We start from the raw sequence: 17,484 nt of genomic DNA on the forward strand, positions 1-17,484 counted from the left end.
AACAGCAAAAAATAACAACATCTCCCTCCGCGGGGGTGTCGCGGGCCGCCCCCGGCCCGCCCGCGCGGGGCTGCGCGGGGCGGGGAGGGGGCGCGGGGCGGCGCGGGGCGGGGGCGCGGCGGGGCGGCGTGCGGGGCCCGCGGGCGCGGCGCCGGGCGGAGGGCTCTATTGTTATTTACCGAGCGGCGGAGCACGCCGCCGCGCCGCCCGGGCTCGGCGTGCCGGAGGGACGGGAGGGAGGGACGGGACGGAGGCAGCCCCGCGCCGCTCCGCGCCGCCGCCCGCCCGCGCCGCGGCCGCGCCGTGCTGGGCAGCGGCAGGGCCGAGTCCTGCGGGTGAGTCCGGCGCCCCCCGACACTTTCCCCGCTCCTCCGGGGCTGTTGCACTTTTCCCCCCGCCGGCCCCACGTGCTCGGCCGCCCCTCCCCGACCGCCGCCGCGGTACCGGGGGGTGGGGGGATGTGGGGCGGCGGTGCGCGGATGCGGAGCCCCCTCCCCGGGCCGCGGGGCCACCCGTACCCCCTCCCCGCCCACTTTGGAAACTTCCCCCCCGCCCCGCGCTGCGCGCACTCCCCGCCGTGGTGGGATGCGGCGCGTCCCGCCCCCCTCCCATCCCCGCTCGTGCTTTCCGCGTGTTTTCCGCCGGGTCCCTCCGCGCTGCCGCGCAAGGGGCGCGTACGCCCCAACTTCGGCACTCGGGGCAAGAAGTTGCGCTGGGGCCGCGCCCCCCCCGCGCAGCGCCCGGCCGCCCGTTCCCCCTTCACCGGGCACCTGTTGCGGCTTTACGCCCGCGCAGCCCCTTCCGCAGGCGCGGAGCCCCGCGCCGCGCATCCGCCCCCACCGCGGGTCCCTGGGACGCGCTGGGCCCATCCCCCCCATTTCTTTTTTTTTTTTTTTGAAACGAAGTGTTTGAATAAACACCCGCGCCTCCCCAGCTCATCCCGGCGCAACTTCTCGCTGCGCGGGTGCGGACCGCGCATCCTTCGCGCGCGTGTGTGCGCGCACGTCCCCCTCCCGCGCAGCCCCGCGGTGCGGAGCCTCGGGACGGAGCCGCGGCTCGCTGCGCGCCGCGGAGCCGCCGCCGCTGCCCGGTAAGTGAGGCCGCTCCGCGCACCTGCCGGCCCGCGCAGCGCTGCGCGGCCGCGTCCCCGGGCAGCGCAGGGGTGCGCGCTGCAGGCGGCCGAGCAGCGTGTCCGCGCCTCCCTCCTGCCCACCCCCGCCCCGCCGGTTTGAGGGTTTCTTTCTTTCCGGAAAAAAAAAAAAAAAAAAGAAACCCAAGAAAAACCGAAACCAGCGCAGCGAGCGGGGCGCGGGCAGGGCTCCGCGGGGCGCAGCGCGGCCCCTCCGCACCGCCCGGCCGCTGTTAATGAGCGGAGAGCATCGCCGGGCCGGCTGCGGAGCGCCGCGCTTCCAGCGAGCCTTCTGCTGCCACTTCGCTGTAATGATTTTAATTGCGTGTTTTTGCTTTGAGTGAACCAAGCCGAGCGAGATTACTTTTTTGTTGTTGTTTTTTAATTATTTTTCTCCCGTCCTTATCCCTCCGGTTCCCCTCGAGCCTGGCGGCGGCGCGCAGCCCTCCCGTCCCTTCCCGAGGCATCTGCCGCCTGCGAGCGCTCTCTCCGCCGCTTCTGTAGAGAAGCTGCAGCCCAACTTCTGTGCTCAGAAGTTTAAGGTTTCATTTTTAGTAACTGCTCTCGGAGTGAGTAATGGATGTGTACTGCTCGTAGCGTGTCGTCTACACCATATAGCCTGCTGATTTCTGGGGTGCTGGATGGTTTTAAATATTAAAACAGTTCTGTAAACTGTGTTTCTTTTCCATACAGTTTTTCTAAAGTTGGATTTTTACCTGTTTTGACCAAATGTTGATGTCACAAGTGACAGCTGCTTAATTAGACAAAGTTGCAAGCAGGTCATCGAAGAAACTTTTTTTCCCCCGTGCTGCTAATCCATGGCTTGCTTTAATATTTTGGAAAACAGGCGTTTTGCTCGGTTTAATATTATTTTTACAGTTTCTGTTGCTGGTGAGACGCTCTTACGTTTTGTAAGTTTAAAAGAGCCTGAAATAACTCAAGTTTCCAGAGAAGTGAGTGTGGGCAAGGAGGTACCGTGCATCTCGGCAGCTAGATTTGGGGGAAGCCAGGGAAATCGGGGCTTCTTGTTTCAGCTCCTCTCCTCTGAAGCTTTTCCCCTGCACACTTTGTTTGAACTATCTCCCAACCATATTGAATGGACCAGGGTACTGGGGGAGGAAGCTCTCCACTAGTTACCATTCAAAAGGTGTCGGCTAAAATCTCATTGCAAAAAGGTATTGTAGCTTTAACATCTTGCATTGGCAGCATTCTTCCCCCTTAGTCTTTGGATTAGTCATTGTATGAGAGACAGGAAAAAAAAAATCACTTTTTTTTTTTTTTTTCTGGAAAAAGTAAAGTAAACAGCCTCCAACAAGTGAACCTTGACAACCCAGATTAAGGAAGGCAGGAGAGATCAAACAAAGCTGCTGCTGGGCTGTTGTCAGGAGCTGCTTCACTGAAAGCTCTGGACTATTCGATCAGGCAGCAAGGCTATATGTTCACTTATGCAGAAATGGACCATTACAAATGCTGATCTTTGTTGTGAAACCAAAGGATAACTCTGAGAAAAATAATTACTATTTCAAACAAGGCTTTCTGTTGCTTACGATTTTGATTGCAAAGTTAGTTTTTTTGTGCATGGGCTGGGGTTTGGGGTTTATTTTTTTTTTAAGTGATGATGGTTTGAAGTGCATTTTTACACTTTCAGAGGGACTTAGGATTTAATTTTGTTTACGCTGTCCAGAGCTGCAGAGAAGAAGGCATTACAGTAGTGCAATGCAGAAAAACGTAAAAGTTCTGTGGAATTCAGCCTTTATTTCTGGATCGCTGAATTGTAAGGAAATGTGGATTTTTTTTTCTCTCTGTGTGTAAGTTCTGTGTTGGTTTATAATAGAGGAGTTTGGTTGTGATTAAGCTCTGTATGTTGGATGACTGCATTCCTAGAGTTTGGAAAACTTGTAATATCTTTCCTTCAAACATGTTGCCAGGCAGTCAGGCTGGACCTTGGTTTTGATACGCCGGGATTTTTACAAGACTGTGTGTAATGTGTCTTCATGCCTGTGTCAGAGAGACTGTTACTGTGTAGTTTTTCAGTACAAATACCAGTAAAGAGTATTAATAGACACTTGATTTTACTTCAATAAACAGTTAGGGTTTAGGTACTAATTGAACTGAACCAGGGGAGTAAGGTTAGTTTTGCTCTGTGAGTTTCATGTTTGTATTCAAACACTTGATCGCAAACTTTGCAAATGTGTCCCTTTCATTTCTTTAAAGTATTCTAAAACAAGGGAAATATCTATTAAAAAAAAATCCTAGTAAGAGGCTGTTACCCTAATGTATATTAATCAGGAGGCAGACCAAGTGCACATCTGCTGAAGAATTAAGAAATCCCAAATCTTTTTGCACAAGCTTTTTTTTAATTAGCAGTGCAGATCTCACAATAAGTACTTTATACTTTCTGTAAGGTAAGGTTTCATAACTGTCCTGAGTAACTTATTCTAAAGCCTGTAGATTTTTACGGTATATATTTTAATTAGACAGTAAAAAAGTATGTGCATTAAACATGCACATGTATGCTATTAAGCCATTTTGCGTAATGTGTAATGGTTTTTAACATCTATAAACATTTTCTGCTTAAATCAGTTCCACCAGTAACCGTAACACAGCTGGGTTTTGCCCTGGTGGGAGAAGGAGCAGGGAAGTTGAGCAGGGAATTGTGCATCGGACATTAGCGTGCAGCATACGCTGCAGTGTGTGTTTCTCATGGAGGGGATCACCTTTTTTCAGAGCTAAAATTTGCATTATCATCCTTGATGTGATATACTGTAAATGTTTGTAGCTCCTGAATTGCTCCTGTTTCGTAGCACTGTAAAAATTAGGAAAAAGGCTGGTAGTAAAAAGGCAAATATATGGAATGTATCTAGTGCTTAGTATTCGTACCTCTTGTGGTCATTTATATGGAGAGATTGAACTGGATAACACAATTCCTTTTGTGAAATATCTGTTGAGCGTGCATTTGCGTATCAAATGAAATAACATATATACGCACACCTATGTAGGATATGTATTTAAAATACAGTGATTTCGGCAAGGCTGTCCGGTTATTTATGGGGCATAATGATACTTCTGTCATCTTAAATTTTCTCCGAGAAGCTTTAATAAATTTAAATAGATTATATGCTGTCAGAAAATAGTATAAATTTTGTTTACGATTCACTTGCTTTAAGGTACTTATACTAAAGAAGCTCATTTAACCCCAAGACTGAGAAGCATTAAGTGGTGAGAGGAGTCTGCTGAAGAGCTGCTGCTGCCCTTTGCTCTTGTGATAATCTTAAATTACTACAATTTAATTGCAACTTCAAGGCACTGAGCTGAAATATTTTTACGCAGCTGAGCCAGGGCTGAAGAAGGCTCGGTGGGGTTTTTGCAGGTAGCTGGGTGTCTTTTGGTGGTGCAGCGTTTGCTCAGGCCTCTCCTGCCTTTCCTAGCACATCCAGCATCGTGTGTGCAGGGACAGGGCTCCTGGGAGAGAGCTTTCCCGGGGGTTCCCACTGCAGGGACAGCGGGATCAGGCCCTGCAGGGCTCGGCTGCACGAGGGTTTTGTTTGCTGTCCGTATTTAAGCTGAATGAAATAGCGCATTTTAATTATTATTCCTCAGATGAGCCTTGCTGTTAGGTTGCTTCCCAGAGCTTTTCCCTGCGAGCCTGTGCTGGGGAAGCAGGTGGGAAGGGGCTGGTGGCTGGAGGGGAAGCCCAGGGGGTGGCCAGCAGCGTGGGGACACGGTGACACCCTGCTCTGAACGTGGCCCGTGGGCATGGCGTGGTCCCTGTGTCGCCAGGGTTGAGCTGGGGGTGCAGTCGGCTGCCCTGGGCCTGATCCAGAGTGTGCTGGCATCAACTGGGGCTGCTGCTGATGTTGCTGCCTTTGGCTTCTGGTCTGTGCCACTAACTCGTATCACTGAAACTTTTTCTCCCCCTCCCTCCACGTATAGTAGCGTGTTTTCACACCCGGCGAGCGCTTCAGCAGAGATGTGACATGCAGGAGCAGCCAGAAAGCATTTGCTAGGTGGAATTTAGAGACGCAGTGAGTGCACTAGAGATCAGCAGCGTCTTTGAGACCGTTCTTAGAGGTCCTGGCAAGCAAACTTTATTCTGGTGCTTCAAAAGGTATGGCCAGGCTGGGAGCCCTTAACGTCGCGCCACCGAGGACGTGCGTCAGCGCCGGCCGTGCTGAGGCACAGCGGTGCTCAAATCGTGAGTCTGATTGTTTTTCCCTTGGCCAGATCCTTGTGAAACGTCTCGTTGTGAGAAGAGACGGAGAAGATCCCGTGGTTGCTAGAAGTGGTTGGGTTTGCGCTGGCAGAGGCGCTGCTCGCTGCGCGCTGCGATCCCGCAGCTCGCTGTGCTGGGGATTGCAGCTCCTGCAGGTAACAAGGTGATACCAGCCAGTGTAGAGAGAGGGGGGAAAAAAACAGCATGGAATAAATCAGTCATTAGAGGAGAAACCGAATTGTGGGATCTGTGTGGTTTTTTACTTTAAAAAGCTGTATTGTGTGCTGTAGAGGAATCAGTTGTGCTGTTTTATGGAGATCAGGTATTTGTGGTTGGGATTTCTGGAATGGTTTAACACGTGCTCTTTTTCCTTGCTCCAGCACTGGAGCTCCCAAGTCAGAGAAGCTGCTGGCTCTGGTTGTGTGCAGCCTTCTCTGCAAATGCGCTCCAGGGTTTTGTCTTTTCTCCTGGCACGGGTCTCTTGCATGCATGCAAGTGAGCAGGCTTATGTCTAATGGCTGTTTGGATGTGGCAAGTGTCCAATATAATCCTGATGACTTTTTGTTCCGCATCATTCTGCAAATGAAGTCGGGATTCTATGGAAAATGGGCAAAGAGAAGAGCGTGGGCAAAATCAGTTTCTCCCCAAGAGGCATCTGGTACCTGAGGAGGACTAAATAATTTTTCTCTTCTCATTGACCCTCCTGGTGCTGTTTTTAAAACATCTCCATTTTAGTGCCTTGAAATTGCAATTAAGTTGTAGTAATTTAAGATTATTGCAAGAGTGCAAAGGGCAGTAGAAGCTCTTTAGAAGTCTCATCTCAACACTTAATGCTCCTCTGTCAGGGGGTTAAATGAGTTTCTTCAATGTGAGTACTTAAAGTAACTAAATCGTAAACAAAATTTATACTATATTCTGACAACTAATAATCTATTTAAATTACATTAAAGTATGTGTGTGAAAATTTAATTAAAGCCAGAAATACTGTCAAGCCCTGTAAATATCTTGACAGATCTACTGAAATGGAGCCCATATCGTAAAATATTTACATAGATCTGATAGGCTACAGTGTTTCTGGGAGTGCTATTCTGAAACTAATTGTGAGCTTCTTTCCCTTCCAGTTTCCCATTCAGTTGCAATGGTCTTGGAAAGCAACGCAAATAAATACCCAGAATGTTTTATTCGGATGATTCTCCCGTGTATTGTTTACTGCTAATGGTGCTGTCTGTACAATGCTTGTCACTGGTGTGTTTTTATTAGGAGAAGCTGTTTCCTCACTAAGTTAGTTTAATTCAGAGGCACTGAATTAAAAAACTGGGCACTGAAATGAAAAGGCTGGTGCTGAAAACTGGGGCTCCGCAGCGTTCGCGGTGTGTCTGCGCTGGATGTGCCATCTGTGAGTCAACTTTCTCCTGGGTGTCTGTCCCAGAGCACGGTGTAGCAGCATCTCTTGCACTTGGACTCTCAGTTAAATTGATTTTTCAGGTAGAAAGAGCTTACAACCTTTTTTCCAAAGGTTTGAACTCTATATGGAAGTGTTTCCCAAAGTGCACGCGGGGCACAGCACCCTCTTGCTGGTGCACCTGCAGGCATATCTGTTGTGGTATGTGGTCCAGGCTGTTTTTAAGGTGAAAAATGTTTTGCTCCAGGTATAAAACTGTGTCTGTCTGAAACTTCAGCCAAACTTTGGCCCTGCTTAAAACCCACTGGCTGGGATTCTGCGGGCGGGTTTTGCCGGGAAGGTGCAGAGTGTGCCGCGCTTTCTCATCACCCTGTCATGGGTTGGAGCAAACTCCTAGTTTTTCCTGGCTGGGGTGTACACCCTGGAGCTGCAGGGTCGCAGGAGGAGGATGAGGATTTGGGCATGGAGAGAGGGATGTGAGGGAGCGTGGTGCTGAGGAGCCCGGGCCAGGTGCTGGGCACTGAGCGCTGACAGCCCGACAGAAGGTGGCACAGTGTGGCAGGTTGGCTGCAGCCTCCAATGGCATCGTTAGATTTCCCCTCTTCGCCAGACATTTCCTTTCATGTTGGATCTGAGTTTTAGCTGTACTTCCCGATCAGTCTTGTCATCTTGTTGCTAACAATTAGGGTCAAGTGTCTTTCCTTGGGCTCTCCGCTGCCTTCGTGTTGGTGTCCCTCCCCCAGCTCCCTGGCTAAGCTGTTTGTTCATTAATTAGTGGATGGGGCATATTAACACATTAGTAAACCAGAGTAGTCAGAGTTCCCGAGGCATCTCGGGAAGCCCTCTCTGGTTTTATGTGACCGGACGTGCACTATTGCTGATTTAGATAGCGGAGCCGATGATGCCAAAGTGTTGTTAAGAGAGAGATAAATAGAGAGAGCCCAGCAGTAAGCAGAATGTCATGTCTCTATTAAAAACCTTGTGATAAAGGAAGATAAAATGTTGAGGGGGGATTGCTGGAGTGTTCAGAGCAGCCACGAAACATCTGATCACAATAATCGATGCTGAATTCCCTTTCCTGCGCGACACTTGCCTGCAGAATTCTGTCTGAGCCTGGGACTGGTTGCAGCGAGCAGTGGAGCCCTGAAATGACTTTTGTTCTTGCCAGAACGACAGCCGGGGGTTTTCAGGGATTCAGGAGCTGTCTGAGCTGGGATTCAAACATCCCTCCCCGGCTCCTTTTGAAGTGGTGCTCCTGGGATGCTGATGAAGTTGTTGCAGGGCTCACGCTGGGCTTGTTGCTCTGTGCTGCCTTGTACCTTGATTTCCTGGGTGCCCGGGCCACCTGCCTTTCTGTCAGTGTGCAGGTCAGGCCTTGGCAGAATAACACTGAGTCAGGTTTTTGTCTGTTGGTGTTTTTTCTCTGCCTGGGTGCAGGGGTTGCTCTGCAGAAGTGAAAAATGGAACTGATTCTAAAGAAACGAGCGGTCGCAGCAGACGGGAGAGGAGTGGGGTTAATTCTGCCAGTGCAGTAAAACGTTAAATCATCACAGCCTTGTTTGCTGAAAGGATGTTGATCATTCCATTAAGGAGGATTAAGTAATTAACTGATATTTCTTTAGGAATCCATGTCAGTTTTAAGAAGCTGGTCTTCCTGGTGTCGCACAGCGAATGTGAAGTGTATGTTTTTCTGCTGCTGGAAAGCTGGGAGATGAGCGTGAGTGAGACACCTCATCCTAAGAAACTTCTGGGAATAAACAAAGGAGCAGAAATAGGGAGCGGGGTTTTCAACTAAAATCTGCTGTTCCAGTAGATTTTTGATAACAAGGTTGTGTTTTATGGATTTTGTCTGGTGGGCCTGCTGCGAGCCTCATTTCAAGGATGTTCTGTTTGGGATTAAGAAGTTAAAACCTTCTTGAAGTGTTCCTTTTGGTGCCTGCGTTTTTATTTTTAATAATGGTTTTTATGTTGTAATAGTGAGCTCACTGACAGTGAGTCATGAACTCTGTCTTCCATGAACCTCATGACAAATCTGTGTTAGCCGCTCAGGCAGCTCGTCCAGCCCAGTTCCCACGTTTTATACTTGTGCTGGAAAGAAAAAATCCATTAAAATCAGTCTTGTAAATCCTCCTTTTCCTCCTGTGGCAGAAATCCCCTTCAAGGCAGTGCAGTGCAGTGCAGGGCAGGGGGCTGTGGGGCATCATGGAGTGGCTCCAAACATTGGGTTTGGAGCACACTGAGGCTGGGTTTGGCTGGGAAGGGCTGGCAGTCCAGGGAAGGATGTGCCTGGCCAGGGTTTTGACATTGGAGGGTGCTCAGTCAGTCTAAAGTGTGTTTTGGGGATGATGCATGAGCAGGTAGAGCAGCAGGCAGGCAGAGGAGACCAGTGGCAGTATTTCCCCCAGTTTCTTTTTTCAGGGATGCAATTGAAGCCCCTGGATGGGAGGAGCAGGGGCTGTGTCAGCCCTTGTGGATCCCCTGCTCCCAAACTCTCTGCCTGGCTTCGATCCTTTTTTTGCCTCAGCAAATCACAGAATTTGGTATTAACCCCATCAAATCGCTGCTGTTTCTTCTATAATGGTCCCAACTTCTAATACTGCAGTTAGTGATGCTGAAACTACACCCAAACTGAAATTTTCTGTGCGAGAGACGGATTCTGCCCTGCAAACAGCAGAACCCAGTGGCACAATTGTGTTAGTATTGATACTTGCTAATTTCATAGCAGGGCTCCTTCAGACAGTACCATGCAAACTCTGTTGATCAGTGTACTGTAAATTATTCCTTCCCCTCGGGTGAATTTCATAAATAGTTGTATTTCCATGAGACAGGCAGATTTAGCTTCAGTTATGTGGCCTAGGCCCTAAATACCCCTGTTGAAATCATGGGAGCTTCCTTGGATGGACTGAGTTAAAAAAAAATAAAGTTAAAAGAGAATCACTTTGGCTATATAACAAATTCTTAGAATATTCATGTGTCTGACATACAAGAATGTCTTTGGGTATTTGTGCAGAACATCATGGCCTGTACCTGCATTAGCAGATTTAGAAGAGAGATTTTTCTCAGTAAGTTTTGCAATAGTAATAATGTCTTAAAAGCTTTAGTAATTAATTTTAATCAGAGAGTTGTCAGGGGCCCTATCCTGCTCTCATTGAATTAAATGAGTACTGGGAGAAGGTGGCTCTGAAATAGTTTGTAATAAATTGTTTTTGTTAGTTTTTAATGTTATGCCTGTGCATGTGTGTTCAGATAATATATATTAAGGTTTGTAAAGCTCCCGAGTTGTAGATTTGGAAAAGAGAAAATGTATTTTTCAATGATAAATTAATTACTTGATACCTAAAATGCTTTGAAAGAGGAGTGTCAGAAGTATGCAGCAAAATTATTGTTTGTACAAGTATTTTAAAGTTTTTCTCTGGCTTAACCCATCAGAGTTTTCTGAGGGCCAGTAGTGTGAGAAATGATGGTCTTGCTCAAGAATCCTTTCTAATCCATCATTTTATTTACAGGATTTAACTGAGAATGGGAAAAATCCATCTTGGTATATTTTAGCTGATTTTGTACCATGTATATCTGTTCTGGTTTTTTTTTTTCTTCACTTCTATAAAAGTGGTATCTGCAGCATTCAAAAATACTATTTCCTAAAAGTTAAAATGGAACACTGCCTGCGAGTTAAACTAAAATATCTTAAACCTATCCAGCATATTCCTGGCATTAAACAGTCGGAGAAGGCTAAATATTTCCTATTTATTTTTCAGATTGGCTGGAGTATAGTCTTTCAGGAAAAGGGTCCTCAACCAGTTGAAGGGGAAATCTGATTTTTCAGCAAGTGCTTTATATTTACTGAGGAATTCTGAGTGTGCAGAAGCGTGTTGCATGGAAATGGAAATTTACTGTCTAGGATTTTTAGGGATTTTAATCGATGCCATTAGATTAGAGGCATGCTCATAGAGAGGTAAACTAGTAAATCTGAACAAACTGAAAAATGGTAGCTATAGGTGTCTGGCTCTGTTATCAAACTTGCTGCCTAAGCCAGAGTTTATGCACTGTGATAATGCTAATGACCAGCAGAGCCAATGATGCATGACTGGAGGAAATCAGTGGTATAATCGGAGAAAGTTATCAGGTTTTTGTCATTAAATATTACTGATAAATAATACACTTCATTTTGAGTAGATAGGATGTATTTAATTCTGATGTGGAGAGTTTCAATTTAATAAGGGGCATTGCTGAGTAAAATGATAATCTTTTGTAATTTAAAGGGAAAAATAAAAATGCATTTGTTTCAGCATAACTTCCTGGCAGCCACCGTCCACTGCTGTTGTCTTCACTGGTGTCTTATAGTGAGGAATATTTGCAGCTCTTTGAGGTGGCTGCTTATAGAGGGTGTTTTATCTAAGTTACTACTTTGTGCAGAATTAATTACATGAGGCCAGAACCAAAGGGATTCTGTTTAGTATAAACTAGGAAAAATCTTTCATTTTTTGCTTAAAAATGTGAATATTGCAGCAAATACATACTCTGTGCTCCGTGCAGTGATTCCCTACAGAACAGTGTGCCTGTCCAGGCAGTAACAGGAGGGAAGGGATGAGGACAAAAGATAGAGATAAATTAGATCTCGTTTTGCAACTTATCTTTCAAGTCAGTGGGAGAACAAGGAAGAGAAGTAGAGCTTAAACTGAAGGAAGAGGGATATTAATAGTCTCTATAAAGGACAGTTTGCACCAGGAAAAAAAGAAAAAAAATCTGGTTGGCTTTTTTTAGCAAAACAGGCTAACACCCAGAGTAAATCTGTGTCATTAGCTGAAGCAGTGCGTGATTTTTAGAGCATCTCTGTTCCTCGTGTGCGCCGGTGCCTGCGGAGGCTCATCCTGGGTGCAGGCAGCTGTGGTGCAGCCTCTGCCCAGAGGAGGCTTCTCCTGCCACTGCAGAACCTCTGTCTGGGTCAGCCCGTGGCCCTGTTTGAGCAGATATCACCAGCTCAGCCCAACGAGTGGCTTTGTAACAGGGCCAGGATCTTCCCACCACCCCTTGGAGTCGTGCTCGAACGCTGAATCTCAGCTCGAGTTTCCAGAATTAGATGGCACAGTGAGTAAACACAGAGTACTTGCCAGTTCTCACATCCTCTTTTGCAGCGAGTATTGCAGCAAATCCTGCAGGTTTGACTCATCTCTGAAGTTCTTCACTGATTTGAAGCAGATCTTGTCTGCCTCTCTCAAAAGGGCTGGGAATGAGGCCTCAGCTCCTGAGCTCACAGTTCCTTCTGGACATGAACACTGTTTGCTTGAGTTGGCCTCCCAGAAACTTGGGCAGCTCTGAGTAACTGGAGTTATGTGCCTGCATCTACGGTAAAATTTGGCTTGCAGTTATCCTTTATTGAAAGCTTTATGGAAATACTTCATTCTTGCTAAGCACAAATATTTACATTCTGGTAGGGAGATTTTTTTCCCCTTCCATTTCTTTGTGGTGTTTTTTTTTTTTTTTCCCTGCTTGATGCCATAAGCACAAAGTAAGTATAATGCTTTGTCAGGTAACAAGTAATATTCAAGTTTTCAACTTATATTTCCCATAGGTCTGAAAGAAAAAAAAAAGTCTGCCCGTATTGGAAGTACTATCTACTTGTCAGATTGTAGTGAGCCCTCCAGGGTAGGATGGAGATTCTACTTAACAATTGGGTAACTTGGCAGGGGAAGGTCATACAGGGCAGAAAACTTTTCCTGAGTAAATAAAAGCGGTGTCAGGTGCATGTTAAGAACAGCATGTCTTAGTGTCTCTGTTCCTCGGCGTTGAATCACCTCCGCATGTTTCAACCTCTGCCTGGTGGCTGCTCTCAGCAGATTGAGGAGGAGGACACTTTGCTCTGAGCACATCACAATGGTCCACACGTGTGCCGTGACTCAAGTGCGCTCACAACTTCATGACATGCATCAAATGAGAATTGTTTCCTTGGAAAGCCTTTTCCTCCTTTGTTTCTTCTCGGGTGAAAGCTCCTTTCTGTTTGACTATTTGACAGTGTGCTTGGTGCTGTGTAGAGTGAGGGCTTGGCTCACCTTGCAATTAAGTGGATTCAGATATCTCAGCTTGTCCCTGGGTGTGCTTCCCATTGCAGCCCTGTGCTTCAGCTGACCAGAGGGAGAGACAGCACAGGAAGCTGGACCAGCAGAAAACTAGCTTAAGCAGGAAAAAAAAATGTTTTCTGCCAGCTGAGCATCCTCATTGGATTCAGGAGATCAGAGGAGGGTCTAAAGGGGTCAGGGCCACCCCTTTGGCCACTTGATTGCGTTTCTGTAACGTGAGCCCTCTGCCAGAGGCTTTGTGTCTGGATGTGCTCTTCCCAGCCTGGGCAGAGGATCCTCCCCTGCCCTGCTGCCCTGGGGCATGCTCCCAGCAGTGCCTGCTGATGGGACCACCCTGCCCGAGCTGCCAAGAGTGGGGTTTTCTTTAACTCTTGGTTTGATGCTGCTCCCTTAGTGAAGGTACTGAAGTTTTACTGTGCATGTCCTGGCATCGTTCTTGGGCTTTTGTTCTTCCCTGTGAGCTGTGGATAATGAGCTGGTCCAGAGGCTGGGAATTTGTGATCAGGGCACTGAGATACGCAGGTTACTGGCTGCTGTTGTTTCTTCTTGTTTTTATAATAACTTATCTGTGTGATAAGCAAATGCAGCTGCACATAAAACTCAGATAAAGCTGTGCCCAGCCTGCCGTCCGCCTGTGGAGTGAGAGAGCCAAGCTGATAAGGAAAGAGGTGGCCAGAGCTCAGGAACAGGTTCACCCCAGGAAGGGTCTGTCCCATGCCCTGTGCTGTGCTGGGTGTGTGCCCTGGGGGTGTCTGGGGAGCGTGGGTGGCCGTGGTGGCTCTGGTGCAGGGACAGCCACAGGCAGTGTCACCAGCAGGGCTGCTGGGGAGCCCGGGTGCTGGCGTGCACCAGTGTCAGCTCAGGCTTCCAGGGGGGCTTTGAGTGAGGCTTTGAATACAGTTTATGCTTTTACTGCTTTTGATACGGGTGCAGATGCACATTAATAGGAAGTGAAAGTGGAGGAGCCTCGAGGGAGCCTTGCTCGAGCCATGCCAGGCAGGCACAGGTACGACTCTCATCACCTTGTGATAGCCTGGCATGGCGTTGGCATTCCCGTGTCACGGGGTTTATGGTGCTGCAGTTTGGCAGGGACCTGATCCCTCTGCCCTGCTGTGTGCTCAGGGTTGGTCTCCCTCCCCACATGGAGGCACCTCCTTCCCCCTGGGAGCTTCTCCTCCTTTGCTGTCCCTATGCTCCGATGCAGGTGGATCTGCTGAGTGTTTCAGGAGGGCTTGGCACCACAGAGCAGCTCTGCAGGGCATCCCTGACTGTCCCCAAGCCTTGCTGTGTGACCAGTCCCTGACTGTCCCCAAGCCTTGTTGTGTGACCAGTGATTGCTGCTGAGCTAAGGTGAGCATTCTCCATGCCCCATCAGAGCCAGTGGATAATTTTGGGGGAGGCTGGAGCGAGGAGAGTCCTCAGTGGTGTGAGGAGAGGCCGGGTACCCACTGGCCAGGGCTGCCCAGGGGGCTTTCACTGTCAGGAGAGCCCTTGGCTTGCAGTCCACTGGCTGTGGTGTGCCCAGGGAAGTGAGAGCCAGCCCAGCACCCAGCTGCCTGCCCCAGGTTGAACACAGTAATCTGCCTCCTCCAGCTGACTGCAGCCTGTTCCCTGCATGTTATTGCATTGCCTCATTGAGGAATTGGAATGTGCAGTCTGTGAAGTGAGGCAGCAAAGTGTTAATGTTAACCCTCACTTTGTTACCTTTATTTTTGGAAAGGGGTAGCAGCCAGAATAAAATATTTAGTAGGAATAAAATTCTTGTTACCCACCTTTTGTTCCTGATGTGCAGGTGAGCAGAGCTGTGGTCCTGCACCCCTCCTTTCTTCACCATGTGCTGAGGTTGTTTGTGCAATTACTGTGTGCTCCTAAATAACCCTCACCTTGCATTAGGATTATTCACTATTCATTCTTATGTGTCAACACCACAGCTGATTGGAACCTTAATTGCTCTGTGTGCTCCTTTATTTTCCCCTCACCTCCTGGACCAGAGGAGGGTTTGTTGCAGGGAGATTCCAGGCCAGTATTATCAGGATATATCAGGATATCAGCTCTGCCACTTCCCAGGCTGCACATGCAGTGAGTGCCTGGAAAAATGCCCCTCCAAGTCATGACAAATTAAGCGTTGCAGACAGATGCAGAGATGAAGCTCTGTGAGATGTGTGACTTGATCCAAGGGTTGTGAGATGTGCAGAGATGGAAAGGAAAGCAAACTCCTCATCCAGCACATGGAGGCTGTGGTGCTTGTGCCCCAGGGTGCTCCAGTACAGCCATGCAAAGGCTGTTGAGATCTCTGGTGTCCCACCCCTGTCCCTGTCACCATAGTGCCATAGCCAGGAGCTGGATAAGCCATTTTTGTTATTATCAAGGTAAGTTAGGTAAACCCCATTTTTCTCTAGTATGGCACAACTCTGTTTCTAAGTGAGTTAATTTAATTTAATTCCATTTTTCAAAGCAATGAGAGTTATTTCATAGAATTAGGATCATTAAAGCTGGAAAAGACCTCTAAGATCGAGTCCAACCATTCATGGTACCTCATCAATAAATAAAGGACTGTTTGGAAACCTTGAGCATCCTGTCTGTGCCCCACTGTCCCTGTTAGGGCCTTGCTGTGTGCTGTGTGCACTGAGTCACATCTGCTACATGAGTGGGAATGTGCAGGAGGAGACTGAGACTTCTGAATGGCAGAAATAAGTCTGAGGAGGAGAAATTATCAGAAGGCAAATGAAGAATTCTTGCATTCACACAGCTCATTATTAAGACCCATCATCATGGCAAAGAAATGGGAGGAACCTCTGTCACCAACTGGGGTGTCCGACAGCGACAGTGTAGGATTTGTCTTCCAGCCTGAAAAAAAAAAAAATTAGTCAGTGGTTGATTACCTCTTGGTTTTGAATAAGTGTAGTATCAAGTGCAAATTAAAAACAACCTTGAAACTGCACAGATTCATAAAACTGTACACTGGGATTTTAAAAATTACCTCCATTGGAATCCTGGAAGCATCTGTTACATAATTAATGCACTTAAAAATATATTCTATTTATGATTAATCCAGCACTGTAGTGTGTGCTAGTTAAGTGCCTGGATCCCAGGGTGCAGTGCGAGGAAAGAAGTGCAGTTGTAATCTATTTGATGGTTATAGGAAAGGACATTTGCTACAAATAAATACATTTTCCTTAGTCTTTTTATTTGTCAGGGCCAAGCTTATGTCTGTTGTGCTGAGTTTGTTGACTGGTAAATGTTTTGAGATTTATGCTGATAATTTTGTAGATCTACTGGAAAAAATAACTCAAGAATAATTAGGGAGATTGACCATACAGTAATGTACCACATGAGTGACAACGTTACTGGTTTGATGATCTTGGGTATGTTATATACAATTAACAGTGCTGAGGCTTAGTACTGCAGAGCTTTTCAAACACTCTGAGTTACACAAATGCTTTAGGGGATGCACGTCTCTCCTTGCCAAAGTTACTGGAGGCCTTGTTGCTCCTCTCCAGAGAAGTATTCCAAGCTGAGACCTCTGGGTGAGAGTGGTGGAGCAGGCACAGCAAGCACAAGTATGACTTGACAAACCTCAGCTTGCACAGATTTTTTAATCAGGAAGGTTTTAGGGGCTCTGTAGCCTTATTTTTTTTGGAGGCTTTGAGTTGGCATCCAGCCATGGGGTCCTGGAACAGTTTCTGGCATCACACTTCCTCTGACAGATTTTTCTCTCTGCCCTCGGTTTCTGTTCCCTTTTTTACTCTCACCCTTCATTGGACACTGTCTTGTCAGGTTGGTGCCAACTAAAATCTTTTTCTTCCATCTTACTTTCGTTCCTGTTTGTAAAGCCTGCAAGCTGTTAGAGTGGCCCTTAGGTCTGCAGTATTCCAGAGTGGTGGTCCCACCTTGTGCAGTGCTGTGGGTGGCCGTGGGTCCTGAGTTTCCCTCGGGCTGCCTGAGCATCCCAGGCTGGGGCAGCAAGAGCTGCACAGTGCTGGGGAAGTCTTTAAAAGCTTCTTTTCCATTCTTTTTTTGAAGTGAACAATTGTGTGTGGCAGCTCAGGAAGGATTTTGAGTGCTGAAGGTCTTGTTGTACCAGGGGTGTGCAGTGTGGTGCTGGATTGTGAAAGGGGTCACCTCTACTGAACCCACACGTGCTCCTGGATGTACCTGCCACCAGCAGCACGGTGTGGACACTGGCACCTCTGGGCTCTGCCCTGGTGCCCCAGCCCTGCATGGAGACAAGGCAGTGATGGGGAGGAGAGGACAGTTGTCTCCCATCTGCCTGTGGTGTCTCCATGCCCAGCTGTGTGGTGTTTCTGTGCCCTACCCAGTGTGGGTGCTGGAGGCATCGCTGCAGCCTGGCTCTGTCCCGCTGTCCTTTTCTCCATCACTGACTCTGGCAGCGAGTTCCTAATGAACTCAGCTTTCCACTTACTGTTGGTTGTCTTGTTTCTGCACTTCAGAGCCCCTGATGCCTCTTCAAAAATGTAACGAGGGAGGAGCGAGCCTGGTTTTGTGGGATGCTCTTACCTGTGGACTGTGCTCTGGGCTCGTCCTCGCTGTTAATCCCAATGGAAATGTTTCTTCTGACTTTTCCCACTGTACAATGCAAAAGCCTTGTTATCTCTGCAGTATAAAAGTGCACTCAGCATGGGCTTTTCCTTTAGTCCTGAGGAGA

General features: G+C 47.8%; 1 protein-coding gene across 5 annotated transcripts in view; it reads left to right on the top strand.

Annotated features, from left to right (window-relative positions):
* Positions 1 to 214: 214 nt before the first annotated feature.
* FOXP1 (forkhead box P1) overlaps positions 215 to 17,484 on the top strand; it is a 379,483-nt gene continuing 362,213 nt past the window's right edge. For 4 of the 5 annotated variants that reach the window (XM_063411788.1, XM_063411793.1, XM_063411794.1 and 1 more), the window contains exon 1: positions 215 to 335. The gene's annotated coding sequence lies outside the window, so the exon portion shown is untranslated. Of the gene's footprint in view, positions 336 to 934; positions 1,091 to 17,484 lie in introns of those variants that run through there. The other variant, XM_063411789.1, reaches the window with a different exon arrangement.

The sequence above is a fragment of the Prinia subflava genome, chromosome 14, assembly GCF_021018805.1.
Source record: "Prinia subflava isolate CZ2003 ecotype Zambia chromosome 14, Cam_Psub_1.2, whole genome shotgun sequence".
In the NCBI taxonomy this organism is placed as follows: Eukaryota; Metazoa; Chordata; class Aves; order Passeriformes; family Cisticolidae; genus Prinia; species Prinia subflava.